Genomic DNA, 13619 nt, shown 5'->3' with positions numbered 1-13619 from the left:
GGCCTCTACTTACTGCAAACTTCAGATGCATGTGCCACTTTGTGCATCTGGCTTTACACTGGTACTGGGTTACCAAATCCCAGTCATTAGGCTTTTCAGGTAAGCACCTTAACTGCTGAGCTATCTCTACAGTCCATAATGTTAAATTTTATACAACTTTAGATCTAATTTTTTAAAAAAGTAAGTAGTTGATTGTTAATTAAGGGTGTTTACATTTGATACTGTCTACTGCTTACCAGAATAAAGCATTTGTTTTACTTACCTAAAAGTTAATATTAAATAATTTTCTTGAAGCAAGCCTTTTCTGTTGGAATGATAACTGGATAAAGTGCTTATTGAGGTATCTGATGCTTGTTTGATGAATAGAGGAATTGATGGACACATGGTAATGGATAAAAAAATCAAACTATATGCCTTTATAACACTAAGTAATCTGCAGTAATATGGTATGAAATTTATCATTTCATAGTTTGAAGCATTTAAGTGATATTACATACAAAATATTAATCTGAAGTGAACACAAAAATACTACTGATAACTCTTATATAACTGGAAGGATGATATGTATCTCTGATATATATATATATATATATACATATATATATATATCAGAGATGGTTATATAAATTATGTATAGTAAGATATATATACTGCTATATGATGACATAAAAGTAATATGTACATTATTATGTGTGTGGAAATATGAACATGGTTTAAAAGGAAAAAAATCCAGTCACTGGGAAGTGGCAAGGCTTAAGCATTGTCAAGTATTGGTGATAATGAAATAATAGGTTCCTTCTCCCTGTAATAATTTTGTCTGTCCCAAGGAGGAAGAAACCTGATAGAGCATGCTCCTTCTCTGTAAAATGGTGTGTGCTTGGGAGGAGAATGTCAGAACCATAGAGAATGGGGAGGTTGAGACATGACAGGGGGCCAGCTGTACCAACCGTGGTGTTGTGTGTGGTGCCCACATTCCACCCTCATCCTTCCTTCACTAGTCACATGTTCTAGGAAGAGCTTAGCTGTTGCCAGGATTTAGGATTTCGGTTCGTTTGTTTTGTTTTGCTTTGTTTTTGCTGCATTTTGTCCTTTTCTCTGGTACTCATAAGCTTCAGCTCATCCTCATCGTCCCTTATATTAAACTACATTTTTTTTTTAAGGTAAAGGCCTCTAGTTAAGGTAGTATTTATTAAGAATCTCACCCTTTCAAACTACACTGGTGTGTTCACAGGTCTGTTCTTCCTCAGTAGGTGTTCTGTCCACAAAGCTGCCTGGCACTAAGAGGTCTGCTTGGATCTAGTTCTCTCATAAGTTGTTTGTTTTATTGTGCGTTTTCCAGGAAGCCAGATTTTCCAGGAATGTGCATTGTGCTATAGCAGAGCTGCTTGTGTATGTAAAAAGCATAAATAACAAGTATACTGCATGGAAGGCTGCCTGAGCATATGTCAACAAAGACTTCCAGGCCTGATGTGCAGTGGTAGTAAGCTAGGCCACATTACAGGGAAAACACCTCAGGAATATTGCTTGGAGACAGCTTAAAACATAAATTGCAAGTTGCAGATGGTATGGAGTAATGTACTGTAATGACTAAGCACTTCATGGCCTGGTCAAGAAATCCACATTTTCTGATAACCTCCATTTGGTTATTTATCAAGTGCATGATGATGAGCTGGGATAGCCATGCAAACCTTAACACATTGTCAGGCATTTATTCATTAAGTACTGATGAAGTGTCTCAGAGCCAAGTACTTCATAGTTTAAGAAAACAGCTGTGAACCAAGCCTATGCAGGTCCTCAATATTTAAAGAAATTAGCTATTACGATGTTTCTGACTTACTTATATCTGCCATATATTTTCTCTAACTGAGGTCCCAAGTACTGAGCAGCAAGCTCAGTGGCCAGGGTGCCATGTATTCTGAATCTCGGGGACCATAAGGACAATAAAGAACAAGGACCCAGGGGAGGCCTACAGATCTACATGATTTGTCTTACAGACCATGTCACCAAGGATGTGGAAGTTGCCAGAATAAAGCACTCCTAAGGTCCTTGGTAGGGCAGTCTAATGAGAATGACACTGTGTCTCCTAAGATGTTTTCATAACACGGGGCCAAGAAGCTTCCGAAGAAAGCTCACAGAAAACTAATGTGGATTCACTGGAAAAATAAAGAGAAAGATTTTTAAGAACTTGCCAGCCCCTGGGGACGGCAGCAGGGGACCAGGCATAGATGCAAGTGGAGGATTGCATCTGTGGCATGAGCTGGGTGCCACTAAGCAGGCTCTCTAGGCAATTGGCATATTTGAAGCAGGATACAGGACACAGGGCAGGGCGAGGAGCCAGCAGGATGCCAGTAGCCCAGCGTGTGCAGCTCAGGGAGGTGGGCTGTTTGGGTAAGACGAGAGCGTGGTCCCCACTCGCTGAGCCGCCTGCTCGGCACCGGACTTGCAGCCAACAACAGCAAATGGTGGCGGCCAGGAGGAAGCCTGCGGGGCTGCATCCCCCTCTAGGGTAATATTTGCAAGCTCGAGAAGAAAGCCGAGGCAAGAGGGCAGCGCGGAAGGCTCACACGTGAAACCCCAGCGAGGGGATGGGGCCTGGACAGGAGGTGGAAGCCAGTCGTGCTTCTGAAAACCCTGCCGTCAGGTCCCGCTGACACCAAAGGACTGACACCCGCCCTTGTCACCAAGGGGTCGGGAGCTTGAGTTCGGTGGTCTTGTCTGTGGGGCGGCTGCCCTGCCTGGGCTGGGCGCCCTGTCAAAGATCAAAAGGCTCACTGCTTCTGTGAAGGCAGCAGCGTGGCGGGGACTGCCCTTTCCGGAGCGGGGCTCTGCCTTCTCCAGAAATTATTTTTCAAGAATAAAAAGTTGGGTTGACAGTCTCTCCACTTCTCCTGTCTTTCCTTTTATTTCGGTTGTAATCCTTTCTTCACCTCTTCCCTTCCTCTTTCTCCATCCATGATTATGACCATAAATGAGCAGTGAATGCTTTCCTGTCACCTAAGACCCGTCAAGGGAGGTTACATTCTATTGGGTGTTTTCCAGCATGATGTGGATAAAACACACAGCACAGCATTCCGCCATCAAGCACAGGGGTGACAGAGTCCTCCCTGTCCCACACTGACTCGGAGATAACTTTGCTCCCTTCCTTGCCAGCCCAGCAGGCAGGAAAATTAGCAGGCAGGGGTATTTAAGTGCTTTGGTGAATGGTGCCTGGTTTTGGAACTGGATATGTATGCATGTTAAGAGCTGGGTGCATAAGTCATGCTCAGTAAGGATTTAGTGGTAACATTCTGCCTTAGATTAGCTCAGCTAACCGGGGGACACTGTCATCTTGCCAGGGCTAAGCAGCCCAAAGGTCATGTGACATTCTGGGATTAAAATTGGTTATTTAGTGAAATCCCTTGCTTATCACTGCTCTGGGTCCCTGGGCTTTGCATCTTATTGAGCAGAAATCTCTTCTAAATATAACATGATTCTGGGATGGAGGGATGGCTTAGCATTTAAGACATTTGCTTGCAAAGCCAAAGGACCTAGGTTCGATTTCCTAGGACCCACGTTAGCCAGATGCACAAGGGGGCGCAAGAGTATGAAGTTCGTCTGTGATGCCCATTCTTTCTCTCTTCCTCTTTCTCTGTCAAATAAATAAGTAAATAATAAAACATCAAAAAATAAAATTCACTTTAAGCATAACATGATTCACTGTTGTTGCTCACCCCTTATCTTCTAGAGTAGAAGCTCTAAGCCTGACAGAGAGAGCCCATCAGAAAGGACAACTATGCAAGAGGAACTCAGACACAGTGGGAGGGGTGAAGGAGCTCTGTAGGCTGAGAAAGGACTTCTGTGACCAGGTAGCAACCCGAAGGTGTTAAGGAATTCAAGCATTGTAGAAAGCAGCAATAGAAGAATGCAGTTCATCATGACTAGAAAAGGGGATCCCGTTGGGAGAAATTGGAGAGGGAGTGAATCAAAGTAGCAGCATTGGAAGTGGACAGAAAGGGCTGGAGGCATGAGATAATAATGACCCAAAACTCAAAGGCCATGGTGAATGTTTGTACATGGAACAGGGGGAGAAACTAGCATGCAGCCTCTCTGGACCATGGCTGCGGCAATTAAAGCAATAGGCTTGGAAGAGGGTCAGGGTAGAAAAAGTAGTTCTCAGTATAAAGTCACTGAGATAGACAATGTCCCTCAGCAGGAACCCCACTCCAGCACAAAGTATTGCCTTACCCAATATTATAACCTTCCCAGATGGTGTCCTACAGCCAATGCCTGGCAGTTATCCAGGTCCAGTGGCCCGGTCCCTGGCTTAAATTTGGAGTAATTGTGAAGAGCTATTCTAGCTCAGTGTCTCCCCTGCAGGTGGTTCCAATCTCTATGTGGGTCAGCTCTTCCCTCTGTCTTCCTCCAGCCTTCCTCACTTCCTAACAGTCCCACCTACCAAGGTAATTCCCCCACAGCATTTTTGTGGGTAACACTCCAACATAGAATTGCTTTCCTTCCAGGGGATGCTGTATAGAATACCAGGAAAACAATTCCACAAGGATGGCTAAGAAAATAGAAAAAAACTTATTCTGGTAACTAAAGAAAAACTTTTCAAGAGGAAGAAGGAGTCCATCATATTAAATACTACTGAAAAGTGAGATAAAAGGGATTGAAACATCTGCTGAATACAAATAAGTGATCAGGAGTAACCTTGACAAAAGCAGTTTATGGGATGGATGGGGTATAAAAGAGTGAGTAGTGGACTGGTGACTTAAGAGCCATCAAGGGAAGCGGAGAGTCAGTGTAGACTACTGTTAGGATGAGGTTAAGAGACAGTCGGTACAAGTTAAAGAAAAAAACACAGGATCAAGTGCTCCTTGAAGAGAAAAGATCTGAACTGAGACTAAATAGTCAAGTGCAGCAAGGAGAAAGATTCTGCTGGGAAAAGGGAGACCATGAAAGAAGCAATGCACCTGAGGAGGTGGGGTAGGATACCATCTAAGGCAAGACCTTTCTCTGACACTAACTAAAAGAGGTATGAAGCATTTGGACTTACCAAGAAGCTCGACATTGCCTAAATCTGTTCCCAAAACTCCCTCTGAAAACTCATGGTCCTGTACATTTTTTTTTTCACCAAATGCTTTCTGACCCTTTCTGAGTCTTGCAGTCATCAACTGAATGCAGCCCACAGCAAACCCTCCAAGGTGTCCCAGTTCTCTCTCTGCTGAAGATTGTTTTTGTTATTTCTTGGCTTCACTTTCTGTTTTGACCCAAGTTGTTATCTGTTACAATTTCTCTCAGTTCTTTTTAAATTTTTTAAAAATATTTTATTTTTTTAAATTTATGAGAGAAAGAGAGAGAGAATGGGTGCACCAGGGCCTCTAGCAACTGCAAATGAACTCCAGACACATGTGCCACCTTGTGCATATGGCTTACATGGGTTCTAGAGAATCGAACTTGGGCCCTTTGGCTTTGCAGTCAACCAACTTAATCACTAAGCCACCTCTCCAGCCCTTCTTTCAATTCTTTAAAACGATTGCTTAGGTATTGTTTAACTACAGTCTTCTTTACTATATATTCTGACTTTACAGACCTCTTCAATGGTCAACTCACTTCCATTTCTGCCTAGAACACTGTGAGATTTTTTCCCTGGATTTCACTTTCCTCTTACCTAATCAAATAAACCAGACTTCTTTCAACATGCAATCCCAAATGAGTTCTCAGTCACTGTGGAGTTCCCAGTCATACACTGTATTCGGATATGAAAAAAAAAAAATCATATCTATGAAAAAAATTTTTATCCTAGTTATGAACTTGAAGAGACATACAACATTGAATATTAAATACAGTGATGATTGCAAGCTGAGGAAGGATTAGAGGAAAGCAGAACAAGAGTGAATCTCATTAAGGACAATAGAAATTATGTCAGTATTCAATGTGTGAAAGACACTGGCCCACTGAATTCCTCAAATATCAAAGCCTTCAGGGTGGAAACAGATTGGAGACAAGACCCCTCACAGAATTTTCCAATTCTCTGTCTGTAAAAACAGCCTAAGTATGCTGTCATAGCACCTACTCTATGTTGTGTGTGTGTGTGTGTGTGTGTGTGTGTGTGTGTGTATGTGGTATGGCACCCCATAAGCTTGCCTGCATGAGAAGGGGCAGTGCTCACCTATATGGCCAGATCAGAACACTGGATATCTAGCTCCATTGTTCTTCTAACAGGTCTTGTTTTTGAATAGGAATCTCCTTACTGATTTTGAAACTTGTGTGGCTCCAACATTTCTCATGTGTCTGCTTCCCTGTGGGATTGGGGTTATAGGCATGTGTGGTCATGCCAAGATATTTACACAGGATTTGGAGATTTGAAGTCTGGTGGTCTCAGGCCCTCATTTTTGTGCAGAAAGTACAACTAACTGCTGTACTATCTCTCCAGCCTTTTTATGTTCATTTTTTCTTTGATTTCTTTTTGAGACAGGGTTTCCTATAGCCCAGGATAGCTCTGACATCCTGATCCTCCTGCTTTAGCCTCCAAATGTGAGACCTCAGGTGAGTAGCAATACATGTGGCTGTTTCTTTACAGTATCCAAAACCTTCAACAGTAGCAGACATTTTCTCCAAATTTTATAATTTTCTATTCTCATTTGGCCCATCTTCTTGCTATGGTATTATTTCGGCTTTACTTTCTAGTTGTTTGCACTAGAGCACGTAGAACAGCTCCTGGCTCGTGGAAGGTGTCAACATAGCTTGACAAAATTGAATTTTAATTTCTGTTGTTGAGGGGCAGGCAGAAAGGATGTGTTCTGGGGCTTCTGGGAATAATATATCCTTTATCATCTTGCCACAGCTGCCTTTTATTTCCAAGAAAGTGGGCTTAGAAGCCCTTGCTTAAAGCTTTTATGACACAGAATTCTCTTCAAAGGGGTACTTTGAAAATTTAAGTCTCCTTGAGAGTTGTCTGGGTGAATTAAGAGCAGCCAAACGTGAATGTGTGCTCCTCCCTGTGAAGGCTCTTCCAAAGCTGCCAGAGCTATGGTCTACTACATAACTTCATACTTAGAAATGGTTCCATAAAGGTGCAGCCTTGCCTTGCCAGACAACTTGTTATCATAACCCACCTGTGTGAAACACTAGACTTTATAGTTTCTAGCAGCACCTTGGATTGGTGGAAAGATATGAGGATAGCAATTAACATTCCCCTGAACAGCAAAGTATTATATTGACACATTCTGTGTTGAATTCAGTGGAAATTCCATGTTCTGTGTGTCAGGACATACACACATTATGGACCAGGTCTGCTAGAGTTTTATGAGATATTTTGTTGAAACTTGTGGAATGATTTGAAAGTTCTCCTCGTCTACTGTTGAGTGTACAGTTTAGATTCTAGCCAGTATTCAGGCTTAATTAGGTTTGTGTGAATCAACTGAGTTTTCAGCTCAGATCTCTGGGATTAATATAAAACTGCCTATAAAATTGTGGCTTCCTTTTCAAATTGTGCCTTTAATTTGACCTTTCTGAATAGCTGCCTGGTTAGTGCTGAGGTGTATCACCATCTTTAAATGTATCCAGATCAGGTCTATTAAAAGCAATTTGGCTTGCTCTATTTCAATTCATCAGAGAAGCTCAAAATTGTTCTTTAAAAAAAAAATGGCAGTATTAAATGCAGTCAACTCATTGCATCCCTGAGAAAGTCCAATACTTTATAGCTCATAAATAACATCCCATAGTCTATTTACATCAGAAAAACATTTGGAATAATTCTGTTTCATTTCACTTCATAAAGGTATTTGTCTTTTTAAGGGAAATGAATCAATTCATAGAAAATCATTTGAACAATATGGGCCTTCAACAGAATATGTATTAATAATAAATTTGTGGTTAATAAGATTGTTCATAACATTTGAGTCTTATGGTTGAGTTTTTAAGTTGCAATTAGCATGTAAAGGTCTATAAATTCAATTTATTCTCATTGTGCATGACTCCTACTTTCACTTTCTTTTTAAATGAATAAACAGAAAGTTTTGTTGGTTTTAAAAGTAGAGCCAAAGATGATACATGTGTCCATATTAGATTGAAGTGATAAAAACACTGTCATTCTAATTCTTCCATCTACCAGGCCATGTTGTATATTTTGAGTAAATTTGTCGAGAAACCAACTGTTGTCTATATTTTCTACTGATAAAGTTTCAAAAGCTAAGCCACAAATGGAAACAAAGAAGGGAAGGATATCTTCTGCCATCTGAAGAAAGCAGACCGGGCACCTAATGGGTTCAGCATCAATCTTAGCTCAAAAGGACTGATACAGAAAACACTACAAAAGATGAACTGAATCTGAGTTGTGAAATAAGGCACTCTTTCTCATGCTACTACCACAATTTCATACATGCATACCTTACTTGTTAGCCTCACCATCTGTTTTCTTCTTTTTTTTTTCTTTAAATATAGGAAAACAGTAAGCTCAAAAGGAAATGCTTTAGAATTACCTCAAGAATCAAGTAGCCAGTATATAGAATTCTGAGTGTCAAAAGAAAAAAAACTAAAAACAGAATTCTGAGAGTCCTTTATGAACAAGCAGAAAAATAAAGTAATTGCTAGCACCAGGAATGACTATATTAAGAATAAGTGGTATTTACCTTATCTTACTCTCTTTACATATTTAGTAATATTAGAGTAGATCAGTAGATAAATATCACAGTGAACCCTAATGTTCCACAGAAGAAAGCTAAAGAGACCAATGGAAGAGAGACCACAAAAGTGAATTTGGAAGTAGAAGACATAAAAATGAAGCTGTTGAGCTGTCACTGGCATCCTGACCTCTCACTCAACAGTAATGACACCCACATTGTCAGCCTATCACTCACCATTCATGGCCAAGAGCTGTCAGAGACACTACACTGGAATTAAACTCAGGCAGTTGTTACAGCCTCATTGGCTTAGATGGAATTGAAAGTCCATGCTGCTCTTAGAAAATGTGAAGTGCCCATCCCTGAGCACATTGACACCTACTATCTGACTCTTGAGATGCCTCCTAGTGACAAAACACCCTCACAGCATGTGAGACAAGTGGGCCCACAGCATGCTCTGCTGGAGAGGAAGGCTGAGCTATTGATTGGTTTATGAGGATGTGGAGTGTGAGAAGCTCATGGAACTCTGAACAGCTGGAGGAACTGCATGCTGACAAGGCTGAGATACAGGCCTCAGGGGTCTTGCAGGGGTTGAGTTTCATACCAGCTATGTAGCATAAGAAATTAAAAGACTTCCTGGGGAGCTGGGTGATAAGGGACCCCTTTGCCAGAGCCCCCTTTATTCATTCCTTCATGCTGCTCCTGAATGAGCACACAAACCACCTTGTTGCAGTCAGGTTCTCACTGTTGGTAGAAATCAACCCAACCAAGAGCAGATTGTGAGGAAAAAAAAAAGGTTGATTTTGGCTTATGGACTTGAGGGGGAAGTTTCACAATGGCAGGGGAAAATGATGGCATGAGCAGAGGGTGGATATCACCCCCTGGCCCACATAAGGTGGACAATAGGAATAAGAGAGTTCAAAAACACTGGCAAAGGGAAACTAGCTATAACACCATAAGCCTGCCCCCAACAATACACTCTGTCCAGGAGGTGTTAATCCCCAAATCTCCATCAGCTGGGAACCTAGCATTCAGAACACCTAAGTTTATGGGGGACACCTGAATCAAACCACCACATTCTGCCCCTGGCTCCCATAAACTGATAACTATCCATGATGTAAAATGCAATGCATTCATCCAAGTTTAAAAGTACCCATAGTTTTTTTTTTTAATCAATTCCAATGATGTTCATACTCCCCCATAGTCCAAGATCTTTTAACTGAGCCATAATACCAAAACTCCCCCCAAACCAATAATGGCACAGAATAAACATTCATACTGTAAAAGATGACATTGGGCATAGCAAAGAAATATTCAGCCAATACAAGATTTAAAACAACCAGAGAAAATATCAAACTTTGTAGCTTCAAATTCAATAGCCCCAGCCAGTGACACATCTCCAAGTCTGATAATTCTAACCAGCAACAATTATTTATAGTTCCAATTGCACCCCTCAAGCTAAGCTACTCACAGTCTCAGAAAAAGTGGGGCAGCAGCTCTTCTTAGTAGTCTTCTGGTGGTCCCTGTGTCTCCATTGGGTCTCCATTGCAATCCATGGTTCATCCTCATGGTCCCATGGGGTCTCCATGCAGGCATCCAGCAAACCTGCTTCAAACTGCCCAGGGCCATTTCCAAAACACAAGAATGTGTTGCAAACTCAATGACCATCTCTTTCCTGCATTTCCTATACTCCATAATACCAGGTGGGGTGCCAATTTATTAATCCATGGGGGAATAAAGCAGACTTTGAATAACAGGACACTTCTTGAGCACTCAGGCCCCTTCAAAAGAGTCTACATTCTCCTGTTGCCCCAGTGCAGGTCAGCTGGCCCAGTCTCAAAGATTGTAATCTTTCAATTGCAACTGAATGGGCAGTGGTCCAGCCCAAAGATTTCATTTCTGTGCCATATCCCTCTGCTCACACCAGTTCATTTCTATGCAAAGTAACCCAGCACAAATTCTCAGGACACAGGCATAACAGCAAGCCTTTTTACACAAAGTGTTTATAGCCCAGTCCAGGCAAAGCTCTTTCTCACGCTCATAAGTCAAACCCCACAATCCATAGTTTATATTGCATTAAGGTCTTTCAACTCTGACCAAAATAGTCCATCAAGCTGTACTTACAGCACTGCAAGGCAGCTCTTAGGCCTTCCACATTTCTCTTGAAAATCAGCTCCAAAAGGCCAAAGCCACACAGTCGGGTGTCTAGCAGCAACCTCATGCCTCAGTACCAACATTACTGTTGCAGTCAGGTTTTCATTGCCGGTAGAAATAACCCAACTAAGAGCAGATTATGGGAAAAAGAGGTTTATTTTGGCTTACAGGCTCGAGGGGAAAGCTCCATGATGGCAGGGAAAATGATGGTATGGGCTAAAGATGGCCAACATCAGGTGGACAACAGGAACAGGAGAGTGTGCCCAATACTAGCAAGGAGGAGCTGGCTATAAGACCTATAAGCCTACCTCCAACAACACATTACCTCTGGGAGGTGTTAATTCTCAAATCTCCATCAGCTGGGAGTCTAGCATTCAGAATGCCTATGTTTATGGCAGACACCTGAGTCAAAACACCACACACCTGGACCTGGGCTCTTTTGTGTGGCTGAAAGAAGAATTAAGTCTTTCAAGCACAACCTGGTCCTTGTGTCCTAGTCTCAGGAGTTCTTTTTTAAATTTTTTTTAAATTTATTTTTATCTATTTATTTGAGAGCAACAGACAGAGAGAGAAAGAGGCGGATAGAGAGAGAGAGAATGGGCACGCCAGGGCCTCCAGCCACTGCAAACGAACTCCAGACTTGTGCGCCCCCTTGTGCATCTGGCTAACGTGGGACCTGGGGAATTGAGCCTCGAACTGGGATCCTTAGGCTTCACAGGCAAGTGCCTAACAGCTAAGCCATCTCTCCAGCCCTTCTTAGGAGTTCTTGAAAGGAGTCTGTACTAATATTATATATATGCACAACAAGAAACTGAAGTATTATATGGGTAATTATGATCAGTATTTGAAGAGTTGGAGGTGGAGGAAAACCAGATGCAGAAGTTGTTTTGAGAAGAAGATTAGATTGCAACCATGATAAACTGCATTGCCAGGTTTGGTCATCGTACTGTCAAGCTGGCCAGGCAGGCTCAGAGCAAGGAGAAGACACTACAGAAAATGATGGCATCAGGACTGACAGAGGGGATTGTTAGGGACAGGACATTATCAAATTATTTCCCACCATGTGGCAAGATTCTACCACTGTCATTATCGTACAAGTTGTGAGACTCAAGTACATAGATGATGGGCCTTGTATGTATTATAATCTTCAATTTGGTATTGATCTTAACAGAAGAGTGGCTCTGTTGGGGTCTAACAAAGGGAAGTCTACTCTTTTGAAGCTGCTAACTGGAGAGCTGCTACTCACAGATGGTGTTGTCTGAAAGACACTCATGCTAAGTTAGGCATTACCATCAGCATTTGCAGAAACATATGTACTTGGGTCTGTCACCTTTATTGGACATTATGAAAAGCTACCTGAGAATAAGGAGAAGGAGGAGATGAGGAACATCGTTGGGTGACATAGCCTCACTGGGAAACAGCAAGTGGACTCAATTTGGTGCTGAGTAAGTCTGCCCGGCTGGTCTGGCAGAACCCCTACATGGTCTTCCTGGAAGAGCCCACCCAATGTTATGGACATTGAGACTATTGATTCACTGTCAGATGCCATCAGTGAGTTTGAGAGTGGCATGATGCTAATCAGCCATGACTTCAGACACATTCAGCAGGTTTCACACCATCACCAAGTAACTTGGAAACATCCCAGTCTACATAGAGCACCTCAAGCCCCAGCTCACACAGAGGAACCATAATATGTGAGCCCTGAGCTGAGCATGGGTCAGAAATACTACCTGGAATCTGCTAGCTGTCACCATATGCACAGCTGAGGACAGAACCCCACAGCTACACTCCAGCATTGCTGCAATATTGTCCTCAGCCATTCTCTCCTTCCCACTCTACTCCCTGAGTTCTGTGCATGTCTGGACTTTGCTGGCTGTTCCCTCCAGACTCCTACAGGTTACCTTGCCTTGAGAGAAGCAGCCAGAGGTACTTGGGTTAACCCATCAGCCCATAGCCTAGTTTGGCCCATGAAGGATTTTAGAAACCTCATTTTTCCAGGTTTTGGAGATGTTGGAAGAATACTTCCTAGCCCACCACCCACATTCCTTACTGCTTTTGGTTTGGAGCTGTGTACCAGGGCCCTAGTCCTGGCCACGTTTAAAAAAGTGTATTACCTGATATATATATATATATATATATATATATATATATATATATATATATATATATATATACACATATATATATACACACACATACATACATACATATACATACACACATTTATATATATATATATATATATATGAACTTTATTTTATATATAACAGGTTATACACTATTGTCCCCTTACCCAAACTCCCATTACTCTGGGGGCCTTCCTCAGTGGGGTTATGGTAGTCATTGTGGGGTCATGAAGGCCTGAGTCAGACTCTATGGGGTAGTGGGGAACCATGCTTCAAGGTATTCCTACCCACTCTGTGGCTCTTACAATCTTTCCATCCCCTCTTCTGCAAAGTTCCAATAATCCATTAAAGAATGAGGAAGGTGGAGCTGGGCATGGTGGCACACGCCTTTAATCCCAGCACTCAGGAGGCATAGGTAGGAGGATCGCCATGAGTTCGAGGTCACCGTGAGAATGCAGAGTGAATTCCAGGTCAGTCTGAGCTAGAGTGAGACACTACCTTGAAAAACAAAACCAAAAACAAACAAACAAAAAAAAAAAAAGAATGAGGAAGGCAAAAATAAAATATAAATAATATAATAAAATAAACTGGGAACAAAGACTATAAAAGAGGTTTGCTGAGGGCTTCAGCAAGCAACTATTAGAGCCTGGGTTGATGGTCTCAATTATAGTGCTCTTTTCTTTTTTAAAAATTTTTTGTTTTATGTTTATTTATTTGAGAGTGACATACAGAGAGA

The 13619-nt window shown here is 41.9% G+C and overlaps 1 pseudogene; it reads left to right on the top strand.

Moving 5' to 3' along the window:
• The first annotated feature begins 2585 nt into the window (after positions 1–2585).
• The window catches only part of LOC101607728, an 86353-nt pseudogene continuing 75319 nt past the window's right edge, over positions 2586–13619 (top strand).

The sequence above is a fragment of the Jaculus jaculus genome, chromosome 1 (assembly GCF_020740685.1).
Source record: "Jaculus jaculus isolate mJacJac1 chromosome 1, mJacJac1.mat.Y.cur, whole genome shotgun sequence".
NCBI lineage: Eukaryota > Metazoa > Chordata > Mammalia > Rodentia > Dipodidae > Jaculus > Jaculus jaculus.
This window is presented reverse-complemented; position numbering and strand designations above follow the sequence as displayed.